A 16,101-nucleotide genomic window follows, 5' to 3' on the forward strand; every position below is an offset into this window, starting at 1 on the left:
ATAGATTATTTCCTAAGGCATTGCTACGATCTCCGAATAAACTCGCTCACTCGCCTTTTGGGCACACACCACTCAACTTCAGTGCTTCCAATAATTTCTCCAGTGGTCTTTGGCGCAACATTTCAAATTTCGACTTGCGCTAACGTTCGTTATCTATTTGCATTTTTGTATAGTTTTGTAACGTTCATTTTTTCAAATCTTTTTACTCAATCCACATCGGTTTTATAAGTTTGAAATATTTCGATTTGACCCACATACCAGCTGGTGCTCTATTGTTGCTGTTGCCAGCGTTGTTGCTGTAATTTGTGGCGTCGACTGGTGTTTAGGTTTCGCCAGTGTTGTTGTAGCCAAGCATTTTACACGTTAATACATACATATATATACATATATATGTATATGTGTGTTTGCGAGTAAGTATGTGCTTACAAAAAGACAGCCAAAGCGTGGCAAATGCTCAAAATCAAAGGTAAGTCGAAAGCAAAAAAGCAAAACTCCAAATAAAAAGAAAAAATGAACAAAACAGAAGAAATAACAAATCTATTAAAACCCAAACTAAAAATAGTTTGAAAGTGGCTTTCTGTTTTATTTTTATTTTAAATAATTTTTTTTCATCATATTCGGTTTTTTATTTTTTCCTGCCGCTTTATTTGTAAAATTAAGTTGGGCTCGATTGTGCTTTGTAGTTATTGTATATGTATGAATGCGTATAGTTGATACACCATAATCGCCACAGACAGAGCGACAGACGGACAATCGAGAAAACTTCAACGGCGCATGTAGAAATCGAGACTGAGCACAGCGAGTTAGCATTGACTGCAGTGATGACGCTGATTGCGGTTGACGTCGCTCGAGTGGCTCGAGTGGAGTGTTGAGTTGGCGTGCTGGCCCCTCGCCTCAGCTCAGCTCGGCACAGCGGGCGGGTCGGCACGAGGTGTTGATTGTTGTGATGCTGATGTGCCGTGCAGCTGGCGGAGCCATTCAACAGGCCCGATAAACTTCTTCACAAGCCCGCAGCTTACGTCAAGGCAACGGCAGCAACAATGTGTAGAAGTAAACGTCGATTTTTCATAACAGTTTCCCATCTTTACTTTTCTAGCGCAACTTTTCTACTCCGCCAGCTTAGGCGATGAGCAGTTTCGCTTTTATTTATTCAACGCCAGTGCAGCTTAGACGCGTATCTCACGCTTATGTGTGGCTATTGTTTCGTTTCGAAAGCGTTTTTCTTATTTTTGTATTTTATGCGTACAATCTTTCGAAATGGAGGAAGCGGAATCTCAGAATTTATGATTACTTGGCATTCATATTTTTTTTTTGTACTCTTTTGTTGTTGTTCTTACTGAGTTTTTGTGTATTTTCCCGCTTTTTGTTGCATAGTTTTTGAACTCTTTTGAGTATCTGATACTTTGTAGTTGTTTGTGCAACGAAAACCTGTTATAAATTATATGCTTCAGTTCCAAATTGAGTTGCAATTACTCTATTTATACCCTACACTAGGTATGCTAAGTTTGCCACTCATAAAATATGTTTATATATAAATGATATTTATGACGAGCTTAATCCCTCAGGTTTTGAGATATCGATATGAAATATTGCACACGTGTTTTTCTCCCCAAGGAGCTGCCCTTATGTATATATGTCGGTACGGCCAATATCGAAGCACTGTAGCATATATAGCTTGTACGGCAAACTTTTTCATTTGACGACATATCTTCACGACATTCAGCATGAGTTATTGCCCAAGGCAACGGTGCAACCTGCGGAGAAATGTTTCAGATCGAATCACTAGACCATATATGTACATACTTATGTAGCTGCCATACAAACTGACCGATAAAAAAGTTCTTACATGGAATCTTTCTTGTTTATTTCTTTGGAAGCTATTATAGCTTCGGTGCAACCGAAGTTAACGTTTTGGCTTGTTGTACTTCACTATAGAAAACTCGAGTCCGGCTCAGACCGAAATCGAATATTAAAGATAACCGGTAGCTTCTCAGAAGGCAATAACAAGTTATAAGACCTCCATTTAGTGCGTCAATTAATCAAAAGCTCAGACAGACATCCGCCAAATAAATAAGCGCCATTTTACTTAATTCACATTTGTAATAATTAATATTGTTATTTACCGTTAGTCATTAATTTTTTTTCGACTCGAACTTAATTTCATTAGTAACGCATTCAAAGAAAGTAAAGTAAAGAGAAGCGCATACACACACATGCAGACATGGGTTTTCATACATATGCATATACATATATATGATATTTACACATACATATATACATGCTCCTACTTACAAAAATAATTAATTATGTATGCACTTCCAAATTTTGTGGACTGTTATATGCCATGCAGAGTACTCATAGTTGCATAAGTATGTTGCATAAGTATATAATTATTTACCGTTATGTTCAATAATTTTAACGATTTTCAACACACGACCATTATTTTTATGTCTTCGTTACTTTCCTATTTTACGATTTACATTAATGTAAGTTTATGTGCACTTCAGAGCGGGGTCTACAGTGCTGTGAAAGACATATAAATGACTGCCGACGCACAGGAGATTTTTAGTACAGCTGTGAGAAAACAAATTCAGGAGTGTTTTTAAATTAGTTTTAAAGATACAATACTTATTTGATTAGGAAGTTAACGTTAACGCAGGATTCACTTCGAATAGAGAAATACGAGTAGACCAAACTGATCCCTAGAAAATATATACAACTAATAGTTTTCAAAACTGTTTAGTTTCGCCATTGCTCATCTTTATGGGGTCAGTATTGTAATCTGGCCAGTTTTTCTGAAATTTCGTTTTCATAGAAATTTTTATTCCACAATAGAACTTTTTTCACATATCATGAGGTGCATACATATGTATATCGTGGAGTGTATAAACAAATTTTTTTGGAATTTTTTGTTGACATCTGTGGGAGAAATGGCTGGGTGAATGAGATGCGTTTTTTCACTGGCGGACACGATTTCTCATGTTTGGATCATCTGAAACACAAAAACCCAATTTATTCTTAAAAAGTACGTGAATGGTTATCGTACCAACTAGAATCATGAAAAAATGTTGATAAAAAAAAAAGTAATTAACGTTTTTTTTTATAAATTTTTCCCCATGTTTTTTAACATTTAAGAAAACATTGTCAATAAATTATAAAAAATATAGGGACGATAGCCAGGCGTTTTGTAAAAACTTAAAAAAAATTAAGCAAATCGGTTGAGTAATTTGACCAGAAACATGTCCGCCAGTTGTGTGTTTGAGAAAAACGCGAATAAAGTGCTAGGTGTGCACTCCGAGCACTCCGAACGTCGAGCGGTATTATTATTTTTGGGCCTTTTTCGAAACCTTCCAATGGTAAAGTGGGTGTCTACATTAATTCTAAGGGTATAACGGAACAGAAAATGCAAATTAAAGTTTAAAAAATATTACCCTACTGAGCCCTTACGTCAGCTACGATTTAAATTTCCAGCCAATAAAAAGTAAGCAAGTAAAATTTAATAGAGAGTTTCAGAATTAGTGAACTGTAACTACTTTTGCTCAAACTCAAAAAAAAAAACGAAATTCGCTTTATTATAATTTTAAAAATTAAAAAGTACATTTTTACCAAAGCTTATTTGAACTTAAATCGGTTAAGAATTGTATTGATTCGGAAGAGAAACCTGCGAACCAAAGCAGCAACAAGAAAAGCATTCCCCTTAACCAATAAGAAAATTTTCCATTCAAAGACTTAATTCCGATCGTTCAGATTATATGGTAGCTATATGCTTTACATATGTTTCTTCGGAGAGTGTAACGCTTCGTACAGTAATTCATACCAAATTTTTATAAACAACTCCCGCCAAATAAAAAAGGTTGCCATGCAAGGACTTGATTCCGATCGTTCACTTTGTATGATATATGTAATATGTCTGCTCAGGATATAAAAAATAATGTGACCTCCTCCACCAAAGATAAACATTTTTCTTATCCGCGTGGTGAAAAATATCGAGAGAATGATTTAAAAGGAACGTTAAGAGAAACGTGATTTTGGTGACATTATGCCAATAATTTAAACAATTCTACACCTGTCCACCCAAGCAAATAAGTACCTAAATAATACACAACACTCAAAACGTCTTTCATCACCAAACTGTTCGTCTTTAACTGTTCGAAGTAAAATTGTTGTTATTGTTGTTTTAAAGACTAAAAATGCTAACACGACCCACTGTACACTGTCGCCCTTCTCACTTTCAGCGATTTTAATAAGTTTTCAATGTCATTAAATTCAATTGTTTAGAGCGGTTACTTCCACAAACACATTGATTCAACTCTAATTGTATGTAAAGAGATAAAAGCAAAGCGTAAATTAACAAAAGCGGTCAAATTGGTTTAAAGAAAGACCATGCCATAATGCCAGAAGCAGAAAAATCGGTTGAGGTTAAGTGGTTGCCGCGGCGACGCCATTATCGCTTCGAAATATAGTTGTACATGTCTAGTTATGTATGTTTGCATAAAGAGCTTACAGCAGTTGTTGTTTTAATTCAAGTAGTTGGCATTTCTATGCTCACAACATTGCAAAGTGGATCAAGCGCGAGCGCAATGCGTATCGCTGTCAACACACAGATAGGCGACCGCAAGTGGATTACAATGTCGAGATAAGACAATCATTTAAATTTTCTCGAAAAGCAACGTGCATATCTATAGGCACATGTGATACGTGCCCACAGTAATTAACACAAAACTGACCACAATGGAACATGTGTGTAGATAAAAATACTTACTATATCTGCCTCCCGGGGTACGGTAACGGAGTCCGGTAACTGTGGCAATATTTTAGGCTGCATGTATCTACATAAGTATATAATTACATTGTTTCTGTCCTTACTCAGTAGCCACGGTGAATTTATTTCGTCCATAGACTCGAAACCCTAATCACATCTCAATTCTCCCAAGCATAAGACCGTGTTTTTTTGAGAATTATGTACTAACAACCTTCTTAATTTTTCCAGTGGAAATAAGAAATGGTAATATAGAAACTACGATATGTTCGTCCCGTTACTTTTTTGAGTTATTATAAACAGAAAAATTTTGAAAATTCTTTTGATCACCCATGGAAGTCTTAATATTGCCTCAATCGGTCTTGATCTAACTTGAAACACGAGTAATACCAACGGATAAAATCTGCATGTTGGTCATTCGGTTACACAAAAAGTTAGCTCTGCGATTTTTGCTTCGTAAAAATACACTTTTTTGTCTAGGTATAAAGTCACGAATTAAATTATTGCTGAGAAACCACCTAAAACAAAAAAACACTTTTAAGTACCAGATTCTTAGCTATATAAATATTATATAACTGTAGCGCAGGATTGGAACAGCTATGAAACCAGATACAACTTTAAGAGCGCTACGTCCAATTTATGGTCGTCATAATCATCTTGTCAGATCAACAATTTTGCGTCTAGTGGAAACATTCGAATCCTCAGGCACAGTGTTCCCAAAATGTTCCCGTGCCAGTGAGATAAAGAAGTGCCCGTAGTGTCGAGAGTATTGCTGCCGCTTGCGCATCAATTGAAGAAGACCTAAATCAATTCCCACAACAGCCGGTTCTACGCACCAGAATTTGCCCGGATTTAATCCGGCCAAGGACTGTTATTTCGGAAATCTAACCCCGTTTAGATCGACAAGTCTTAGGAAGACCTAAATCAGTCTCTGTGTCGTGGTTGTGGCGAAAAGATCTTGACCTACATCCTTACAAGATCAAATTGACTCAAGAACTGAAGCCGCTTGACCAAAATCGTCGTACAGCGAGTGTCACAATCGATTTGGTTGTGCGATTTGACGCCGTTAGACTATTTCCTGTGGTGTACGTTAAAACTATGGTCTATGCCAACAAGCCAGCGACGATGGATGAACTTCGTACGAATATTGAACATGAAATTGCAGGAGATTGCGGACAGATTGTTTTAATCGAAACAATCGGAATCAAGTGCTTGTCAGAAATCTTAAAATTGTTGTGTTTTTCTTTCTTATCTCATAAGATTCATTATTAAATTTGAAAAGAATGTGAAAACATTAAATTTAAGTTGAGGTGCAGACGCGCGCCCATCTTATATCCGCGAACTTGTATAATCGAATTAATTGCCTTTTCGTCGAATTTGAAATCCGACGCGTTTAACGGTGCCTTGGCTACCGCCACATGCAATAGCGGCGCAAAAGCGCGAATGCCGCCGATTGCCAACAGCAATTGTTAACGTGGCAACAGTAGCCGCAATAACCGTAATTACACTGTGGCGTTACTTCGCGGTGCGGTTAATTATTTTGCACACCGAAAAATCACATACAAATACCACCACACTCACAAGTAAGCGTATGCGTTATACTTATGAATATTGCTTTACACTTTTGCCATGGCGCCGCAGCCGCTGCCACTGCCACTGCTGCAACCACAACGGTTGTTGGTGCCTCAATGTTTACAATGGCAATTTAATTTAGTATGAACAACAACGGTAGCCGAGGCACAACAGCAGCGGTAGCAGTGGCAACCGACTAAACAATGCCAACAACGACGGCGTCGAACTAACGACCGTCAATAGCTTCCATGCCACATAGTGTTGCGGCCAAAATGCCCGACGGCGGTCAAAAAACGAGGCAAGGCGGCAGCCGGCCGCCTCGTGCGTGCGCCAACTCCAAGGCTCGGTTGCATGTGTGCTTGCTGCATGCCCCAACACTCATACATAACTTTATATATACATGTGCGTGTGTGTGAATGCGATTGCTGGCAGTTGCAACCAAATTGCGGTTGCAAGAAAATCATGTTTCTTTAATTTTACGCCACTACCCTTTTTTCTATGGAAATGAAATGGCAAACAGCACACAGCCGAAATGGAAAATCAGAATTGGAAGACAAGCGAACCGAATGCACACTTTCGGCCGCACGAATGCGCTTTGTTGCAATGCCACGCTGCACTTCAGCTATCAACTTGCAGCTGCACCGGCAACAATTGCTGCACAAAGCCATGTTATGTTGCTGTCAAGTAACGGTTATTTGAGTGATTATTGCTGTCCTGACGGCTCTATTTGCAACGGTATTATTGATATTTCCATTCGAAATCCACAATTTCGACAAATGAAGATAATTTCGAATCATTAAAACCCCTTGTGGAGTAAAACACTTTCGCACTGGTCGAGAAACGTTGAATTTTAGGTCAAGACCCATCCAATCTGTGGGCTTTTAGGTTTTTTATTGCAACTGACTGTGGTTGCAAGAAGCTCCAGACTGATCCATGTAAACTGCGCGAGTTAAGAAACGTATACCTTATACGAGTAATACTCGTGGTAACAATCATCAAAATAACCTTGAGTTTGAATACCACAACAACCTTATCTTAAAACAAAGCAAATGTATCTAAGCAAGCAATATATATGTAAACATACCTGAACAAATAATATAATCTGTATCTAAACAAACTAATCAACTAGTAATAAGTAAACATTCTAGTTAGTATAATTAGAAGTAAGAACCATGTAATAAGTTAGTCTTAAGAGTATAAATAAAAAGTACACATTTCGGTGCAGCTCAAAATATATTCTTTTGACTCATTTCTACTTCTGATAAAAATTGAATTAATAACAAAAGTGTCAAAGCCAGAATCGTGCCAAAAGACAAAGCATAAACGGCGTCGAGTAGAGGTCACAAAAGAGATGCTAGACAACGTAGCTAAAGGCCCCACCTTTATCAAATGCACTATTGCTGGTGATGATGAGTACGAGACCGAAAAACCAATATCCAATGCCATCACATACGAAGCTTACAGGAAATGTCTATTTTGAAGGCGATAATAAAGATTTGTATTAATATACGTAACCACCAGGAGCGCCATGCTCTAGAGTTCACCATGATTGCTTTTGGATGCGGACAAAAGGTTTTACACGCTTTGGCGACCTTTAGCGACTGGAAACCATCTTCTAGGTGGCTCAGTCCGTGTCAAATGGTATGTTTGGTTGTCCCTCATACAAATCTATTGCATTGTTTTCGATATCATTTGTAATTTCTTTGACCTTGCTTTGTTTAGTCTATATGTAATGTTTTAGAGATAGGTAGAACATATTTCCTGTTACATTTCGTGCGTTGACAACGCAACAGCAGAGGGTTAACCTATATTGGCATATTTTTCTGTATGAAAACTGTCCGAAATTTCTTTACTTGTTCCAGCACTGCCCAAACTTATATGCATGTACAATCAGTTGCGGACACTTGAATAACTTCTTTATTTTAAACATATTATTTCCGAACCATATACTATGTACAATGATCGTCTCTAAGCACCTGGACTCATGGCAAGGAATCAAACTATCTTATGTTGATTTACTCTCAACATTTGTTAAAAACTTCGGGAACACATGGTTGTTTGTAAAACTATAGTCTTATGAAAGATTGGTTCACGAAAGAAATCAGTTGAATATACTATTAACGGTTATGAGTCTTAACTGGCAGTTACTAATTATTATTTTGGATACTCAATCCTCTACCTTGAGATCCTTTCATCAAAATGGTTGAAGTTAGTCGGAAAACTCGAAAAATGAATAATCTCCTAAACATAAAAAATAGGAGAGTAGCCGCTCATGGTGTTGCTTTGGGGTCAGGGAACATCAGAAATAATGGAAGAAAATAAAAGAGAGCTGCTATCCGGTATTTTGAAGCTTTGTCATGGCAGATGTTCGTTATTCTTTTTATCATTTGAGAAGCGTTCAAAATACTCCTCGATGTTGATCTCGATATACAAGGTCTGTCGCAAAAGAAACCGGACTGTTAAAAAAAACAACAAAAAATTTATATTTTTCAAAAGTTATATTTTTTATTCAAAGTAGTTTCCTTGTGCTTCGATACAGCGTTTAGCCCCGTCCATTAGCATTTCAAATGAGTGTTTAGGGTCATTTTTCGGAATGCTCTTGAGAATATCGGTCGTCGCCTTTTGGATAGCTGAAATGTCCTGAAACCAGTGTCCTTTCATGGGCATATGAAGTTTTCCAAATAGGTAAAAATCACAGGGTGCCAGATCAGGTGAGTAGGGTGAGTGATTAATGGTTAATCTGGTCGTGCAACAGGCACCAGGACCCTGCCTCACGGTATTGTGGTCGAGCCCGACGAATGCTTGACAAAAGACGCTTCATAACACCAAGGTAAAACACAGCTTTATAACACCAAGGTAAAACACAGCCAGGTGGGACGAACTCTCGGTGTACGATGCCCTCGGAATCGTAAAAACAAATCAGCATTGTCTTTATTTTCGACTCCTGAAGACGACCGACTTCTGATCGTCACAGAGGTCCTCACGACCTTCTTGGAATCGCTTAAACCACTCATGCACATTACTACGGGATAGGCACTGATCACCATAAACTTTTTTCATCATTTGAAATGTTTCAGTAAACGTTTTCCCAAGTTTAAAACAAAATTTAATATTTGCTCTTTGCATTTTACGACCGATGAACAAAAGCTGCCGTCACTTTTTGATCCATAACATCGATTGTAGTTTTTCAATTGTCTTAAAATTTTTACGAAATGTCAACAAGAGGTCAAACTTTTTATTTCATATACCCACCAATAGGTGGCGCCACCAGAAACAGTTATATTTAAAAAGTTCTGTTTCTTTTGCGACAGATCTTGTATGTATGTAGCTCATAGCTACCGAGAGATTTATATTTTTCCTACAGCATTTTCTAAAATAATAAAAATGGGAGAGTAAAGGAGGTGTGTAAGATCAACACCGAGTCACTAGCAAATTAAGACATCAGTGTTAAAAATGCTCAAATACATTCGTTTTTGTTTTGTGTCGAGATTCATCGTAACTGTGCCTACAACTTGGAAGCTTGAAACAGTCAAATCAAATTCAAAACTGGAGATCCAGATCAGATCTGCTCTTTATTTATACAATTCAAAACCCCTGAACTAATTTTGGCTCTAATATTATCCAATCGAGTTGCCTGTAACATTTGTTTTCGGTACTTTGTCACTAGCCTCATTATCTTTATGATCAAAGTCATAATGGTTGAGAATAAAAATTTCATTTTTGCGCATGTTGATCGATTGTTAGAGGCTTTCTGCTTCGAGCCCGCACACAGCCATGCAACAGTAGTAAATGTACAGTTATGTACATATATAACTACGTACGTATGTGTGCTCAGCTCAAGTTGTTAACGCTGCCGCCGCTGACACAATGACCTCGAAAAGACAACAAAAAAACATTAAAACCATAACGTTCACAATAAAATAATGTATTTGCACAAAATGCACGTTTGTCATTGCAGCAGCCTCGAGAGTTTTGCTCTTTTTCGCGCACAAAACAGAAAAGCAGAAAAGTAATGAAATCGTGTACAAATTACGTGTCAAAATAATGACAACAAACAGTTTAGTACGCGAGCACAAGATTTTTCTTCAACTGTTGGCTGATTTTATTCATTTTTTCATCGTTTTCTCATCTTTTGGTGACGGCCACGAGTTGGCAGTGTCGTCGCGACCCGAAAAAAAAGACATGCAAAAGGAGTAAGCATAGTAATTTTCGAAACTAGGGACGAACTATTTAATGCTAGTTTTTGATGATAAGCCGATGAGAGCAAGTCACAAAAGTCTTATTGGTGTTATTAATATTGTATTGTTGTATTTATTATTGAAAAGAAAATATTTTTTAAAAACTAATTTAAACATCTAAGGACTCTTTAAGTTACGATGCCTTTTTATACTTCGGCGTTGGCGAGTAATTACATCACCGTTATAAGTGAAAATATTCACAGCCCATTCTATAAAAACGATTTGGTATGTATTTCTGAAATCATACCGTTATACTATACAGCAGACATACATTTGAATTCGCTCGTAAACAAGAACTGGCTTTCATATTGATGTGTTCAAGTGGAACCTAAATTAAAGCAACCGGTTCGGAAATCAAAGGAAAACTTAAATAAAACAGGCTTATTAAACGCGTTCAGAAAGGAATAGCCATATAAAAAGCTACAAAATTGTCCATGCATATTTGTTTTGAAAAGGTTTTCTTAGTTCTTAAGCTGATTTCCATGCAACGACCTTAGGTTCCGAGGTAGCAACGAAAGTTTGACTGAAGAAATCTCACATTGTATCGTAAACAGATGATGATAGTACGTTTTGACATTTGGAATTACAGAGTTTACAATTTAAAAATATTTTCACCCTTCCTTATTCTAGTCTACAACTTTAACGGTATTATATAGGAGAATGTTGCAAAGGTGACCCAATCTCTGAGTTTCTTGGATAACATCATCAAATGTTCGACTATAAACCGGAACGAAACATCGGAGCTATGTATATACATATACGAGGGCTGTCTGATAAATAACCGACCTCAACGTGAAGCTAGCGGCACATCTGAAAAAAAAGTTTCTACTTCAAATTGTGCATATTATAATAGCTACTCGCCAAAATTTCAGAACTTTATCTTGCGCAATTATCTGTTGACAGTCGTTTTTATGAGTCTATTTCGGTGATTTCCCCAAAATGGAAAAAATTGAATATCGAGCTGTAATTAAATTTTTATTTTTGAAAGGCAATACGCCTTCACAAATCAAAGATGAGTTGGACTCTGTGTATGGTGACTCTGCACCATCGTTTACCACCGTAAAATTTTGGGCAGCTGAATTTAAACGTGGTCGCAGGAGCTTGGAAGATGATGAACGTCCGGGGCGTCCAAAAACTGTAACCACTAACGATAACATCGCTAAAGTTCATCAATTGGTACTAGACGACCGCCGGATTAAAGATAGGGAAATAGCTGAGATTATGAAGATGTCAAAAGAACGTGTTTGTCACATATTAAACCAAGATTTGGGCATGAGAAAGCTGTCCGCGCGTTGGGTGCCGCGTTTGCTAACGCTAGACCACAAACGTGCGCGCATGAACATTTCCAGCGCTCTGTTTGGAAGGGTTGCAGAGATGTGAGCATCGCTGGGAGAAGTGTGTGGAGTTACAAGGAGACTATGTAGAAAAATAAAAAAAAAATTTTGAAAAAGTCGCGTGCATCATTCATCGTTAGGTCGGTTATTTATCAGACAGCCCTCGTATAAATGATCAGAAAGACGACCTGAGTCGATTTAGACATACATATCTGCCTGTATATACGCGGACTGGTCCTTCAGTTTTTCAGAAATCAAGCTGAAATTTTGCACACGTCCTTTCCATCCAAAAAGTTGCTCCCTTGTTGGAACCGTTCATATTGGATCACTATATGTTATAGCTGCCAAAAATTAGCTCTGAATATTGTCTAAGGCAACGGTGCAATCTCCACAGAAATTGCTCAGACTATCATATCAGAATCACAAATCATAAATCGACAACAAAAATTCCCTTGTACAATCATCACATCACATCATGGCATGCCAAATTTTTGCACAAAATGTTTGCTTTTCTTAGATCCACTTCTGACATTCCACTTCGCAAACAAAATATTTTCTAAAACATTAATCATTTCGTATAAAATTTTGGATAATCTGCTTCTACCCTGAGCAATATTATATATACTCCTTTCCAACTGAACGTCGAAACGCAGCCAAACCTAGGACTTGCCAGCAATTTTATTAAATTAGGTATGGCCGTTTCTCTAACCAAAAGTATAACTTCGTTGAGTATTTCTAAAAATCCTTGCCCACTTAACCGATAGCTTTAAACAAACCTGATGCAAAAATAAACCATCTCAATTCTACAAGAAACTTTTTAGCAAAACTCTGGTGCAGGCATGGGATTAGAATGGTCTCTCAAAGGCCGTCCTTCGATTCTATCATCACAATATCGTTCATGTTCGTTCAACACATAAGCAGCCACAAAAAACATTTTTATTTAATTTCAAATTATTTAAAATTATGAACAAAGGAATTCTCTTTTATTTCGAATTTAAATTCGAATCGATTTCCAGAACATGCCTGATATTTTTAATTAAAAAAATTACCTGTGAATTCATCATTCAAAGGCACACATCTCCTATTCAGTTACACCCTTGCTTCATGTCCAAATATGCACTTTAAACTTACCCTGATTAACATAAAATGATTTATGCTTAATACTAGTGATGGTAGAAAGTAATGGGTCTATTACGGAAAATGTACAATAACCACGTAATTTTATTGCGGTGCCTCGAAATATCAAAGATCTTCTTCAAGAGTCGAATCTGTTATTGGACATTTTGAGTCCGTGACGAAATCATGGATGACCAAACATCTCGAAATCAATTCAGATCGTCGCCTTGAGCAATTTGGACACATGTACATATATAAAAAAGTATTGAAAACCGAAAGTTTAACAAATACTTCCACTCGATTAATGTAACTCAGAAACTACTTAATATATATGTACATACAAAATATGTATGTAAGTGTATTTGCGTTACAAGGCATTTGTATGAGCGACTACTCTTCGTGGCAATCATCAAGTGAAATAGAAATAAAAAGCACACATATACATACTTATGTTTCTCTATTATTTTTAGTTGGCCATGACAGCACTAAAAAACGAGTTCAGTGAGAGAGAACAATGCGAATTACAAATTAAAATCAAATGAGAAAACAAATCAAAAATAGCTAAAAAGCCTGAGAGATGAAAAAGCATTTAATTAAAACTGATTGCGAATTAAAAATAAATCAAAACCCACGAACTCAAAAAACAAGCCTGCACAGCTATAACTGAAAGAGATTAGTTATACCCAAGAACTTAGCAGAAGGAACCGGGAACAAATCAATAGAAGTATGCAACAGGGTTTAACGCCTAAAAGTAGATAAATTCAGTACGAAAATTTAGCTTTTAAGTTGGAGCATTTTTACGCTCCACAAATTACAAACATAATACTTTACAAATAACTGTAAAAAAGTGCCGTTTAATGTTCTACGCAGTCATTTTCGGTAATATTTAAAATCACCTGCCCGTCATCGCCGCTTTCGCCCACAAGCAGTGTTTTATTTTGTTTTACTTTTCACCATTTCGTTGCTGTGACTGCTTAAAAGCGACCTCCACTTTTGCTGAAGCGAATTTATTCGTTGAGAAACGTGCGTCTAAAAGTTTCTTGTTTTTATTTTTATTTCTCATGTTTTTGTTTTGTTGGTCTACACCTAAATTTTGGAGGTGAGCTGAATATAAAAGAGAGAAAAGACACAAAACACCAACAAAAAGCATGTGAAGCTCACGTGTAGGCAACGAAAATAGCGACGCTGTTTCGTGGCAACCCCATTTATATGCGTACACACACACACACACATGTCACACATGTGCACGGGTAAGCAGCGCGCATTCAAATGAGCAGCCACACATAAAGTGGTAAATATGTAGTGGTATTGGTGTATATTTTTTGAATAAATAACAATAAAAGCGAATAGAAACGAAAATAGAAATACAAACTAACAGTATACCGTACAGCGTTTAAAGCAAAAGAGAAAACAAGTTGTGGAAACTAAAAATGCCGTTCCAAACATTTATTCACACACACACATACATGTATAGTATATACTACATACCAAACAAACCAGCAGTAATCTGTTCAAAATCAGAAATATATAATTTTTTGAAGAAAAGTATGTAGACAAAAAAAAACGCTTTAATATTTTGAGCTCTGCTGAATATATGTAGTATGTGTAGCTTATGCCTCAGTGGGGTATGATCTCAAATATTAGACCTAAAACTAATCCCACGAGTTATCGACGGAACCTGGTAAAAAAATAGTTATATACATACATATGTACATACAAAAACAATACATACATATGTATGTATATGCCCAAACCGCTATCAAAGTTCTTGAAGCTTAGTGTTCAGAATCTTTATAAATTAATCTAGCAAATTAGGTTGGGATCCTTAAGACTTGAACCATACCGGGCCCTTTGTATACAGAAAAACTCCAACAATTAGATCTCATGTACCAACAAAGTGGCTCGAACTCATCACAAACCTGCCAAGGTGTTTTATTTTCCGCATGCCCAATCTGAGTTCCGAGGTCTTAACCTTGAAAGGACGGAACCGTCAAGAATATAAAGTTGAGTTGATTCTACCACGTCCTCTTCCTACCAAAGCTATAGCTGGAATCCGTTGAAGATTTTTAATCTGTGACTGCACAATTACTAGTAGTGGGCTAAAACCATTGAAAATTCCATATTATAGTATTAAAATGTCTAAATTAAGAAAGAGCAAAGCTAACTTCTATAATTCCATAGGACATAATTTCCACCTAGAAATATGACGATATGAAACCATAGTCATGTTCATAGCAGCCTATTTAAGGTCATTTTTAATACCTACTTAGCCCGGAACTTGGTACACCATAACTTCATTTTTCATTGTAGCTGAGGGACTTGATTGAATTCAGATATTTTAATTTGAATCTTGCAGAATGTCAATTCATAAAATAAATAACATTTGGGAAACCCAAATCCTTCTAGCTGGTAAATAATTTATATGTCCTTAAACACCAATACCCCTAAGTCACTTCAACATAACGGCAGCATTAAATAAATAAATATAAAAGCATAAAAATCATTCATGTACCACAACTTTCAGCCTACATTGAAGTGGGGAGGGTGTACCTATATACATAAGCATATACTTATATACAAACTTGACATAGTTCGCGAATCTTTTTCACAGTTTCATATCGAAGTCGCCTCGCTATGGCTACGAGTCCAATCATTGGGGTATGTAGAATGCATTTGGCTCCCTCTCATGCTCTAATTCGCATGCGCCACCCTACCGAATGCGCTTAACCTTGACATACTTACCCAATACGAGTATATACCTCGAACTTGCCACTGCCACGAATGCAGACACAGATACAACTACCGTTGCAGATGCGCGTACTTGAGCCCAAAGCCAAGTGGCAGAGCGGAGGACTTGTGCAAAGCGCTCTTCCAAACAAACATACGAACAACAAACACGAAATGGTAAAAACGATGAAAAGAAGGCCAATGTAAAAGAAAACCCCACGAGTTGAGAGGCAACACAGCCCATACACTACAGTAGCAACCTCGAAGCAGCGCGCATTCCCTCCCCAAGGGTGCGCAACATACACAATTTGGGGTTGAGAAGGAATTGTAGCAAAAAGAAAATAGAAAAATGGAA

The 16,101-nt window shown here is 37.0% G+C and overlaps 1 protein-coding gene across 3 annotated transcripts in view; it reads right to left on the reverse strand.

Annotated features, from left to right (window-relative positions):
• Positions 1-16,101, reverse strand: part of LOC126767920 (zinc finger protein 704) — a 297,974-nt gene that overhangs the window by 278,167 nt on the left and 3,706 nt on the right. The window lies entirely within an intron of this gene.

Source organism: Bactrocera neohumeralis, chromosome 2, assembly GCF_024586455.1.
Source record: "Bactrocera neohumeralis isolate Rockhampton chromosome 2, APGP_CSIRO_Bneo_wtdbg2-racon-allhic-juicebox.fasta_v2, whole genome shotgun sequence".
Classification (NCBI taxonomy): domain Eukaryota; kingdom Metazoa; phylum Arthropoda; class Insecta; order Diptera; family Tephritidae; genus Bactrocera; species Bactrocera neohumeralis.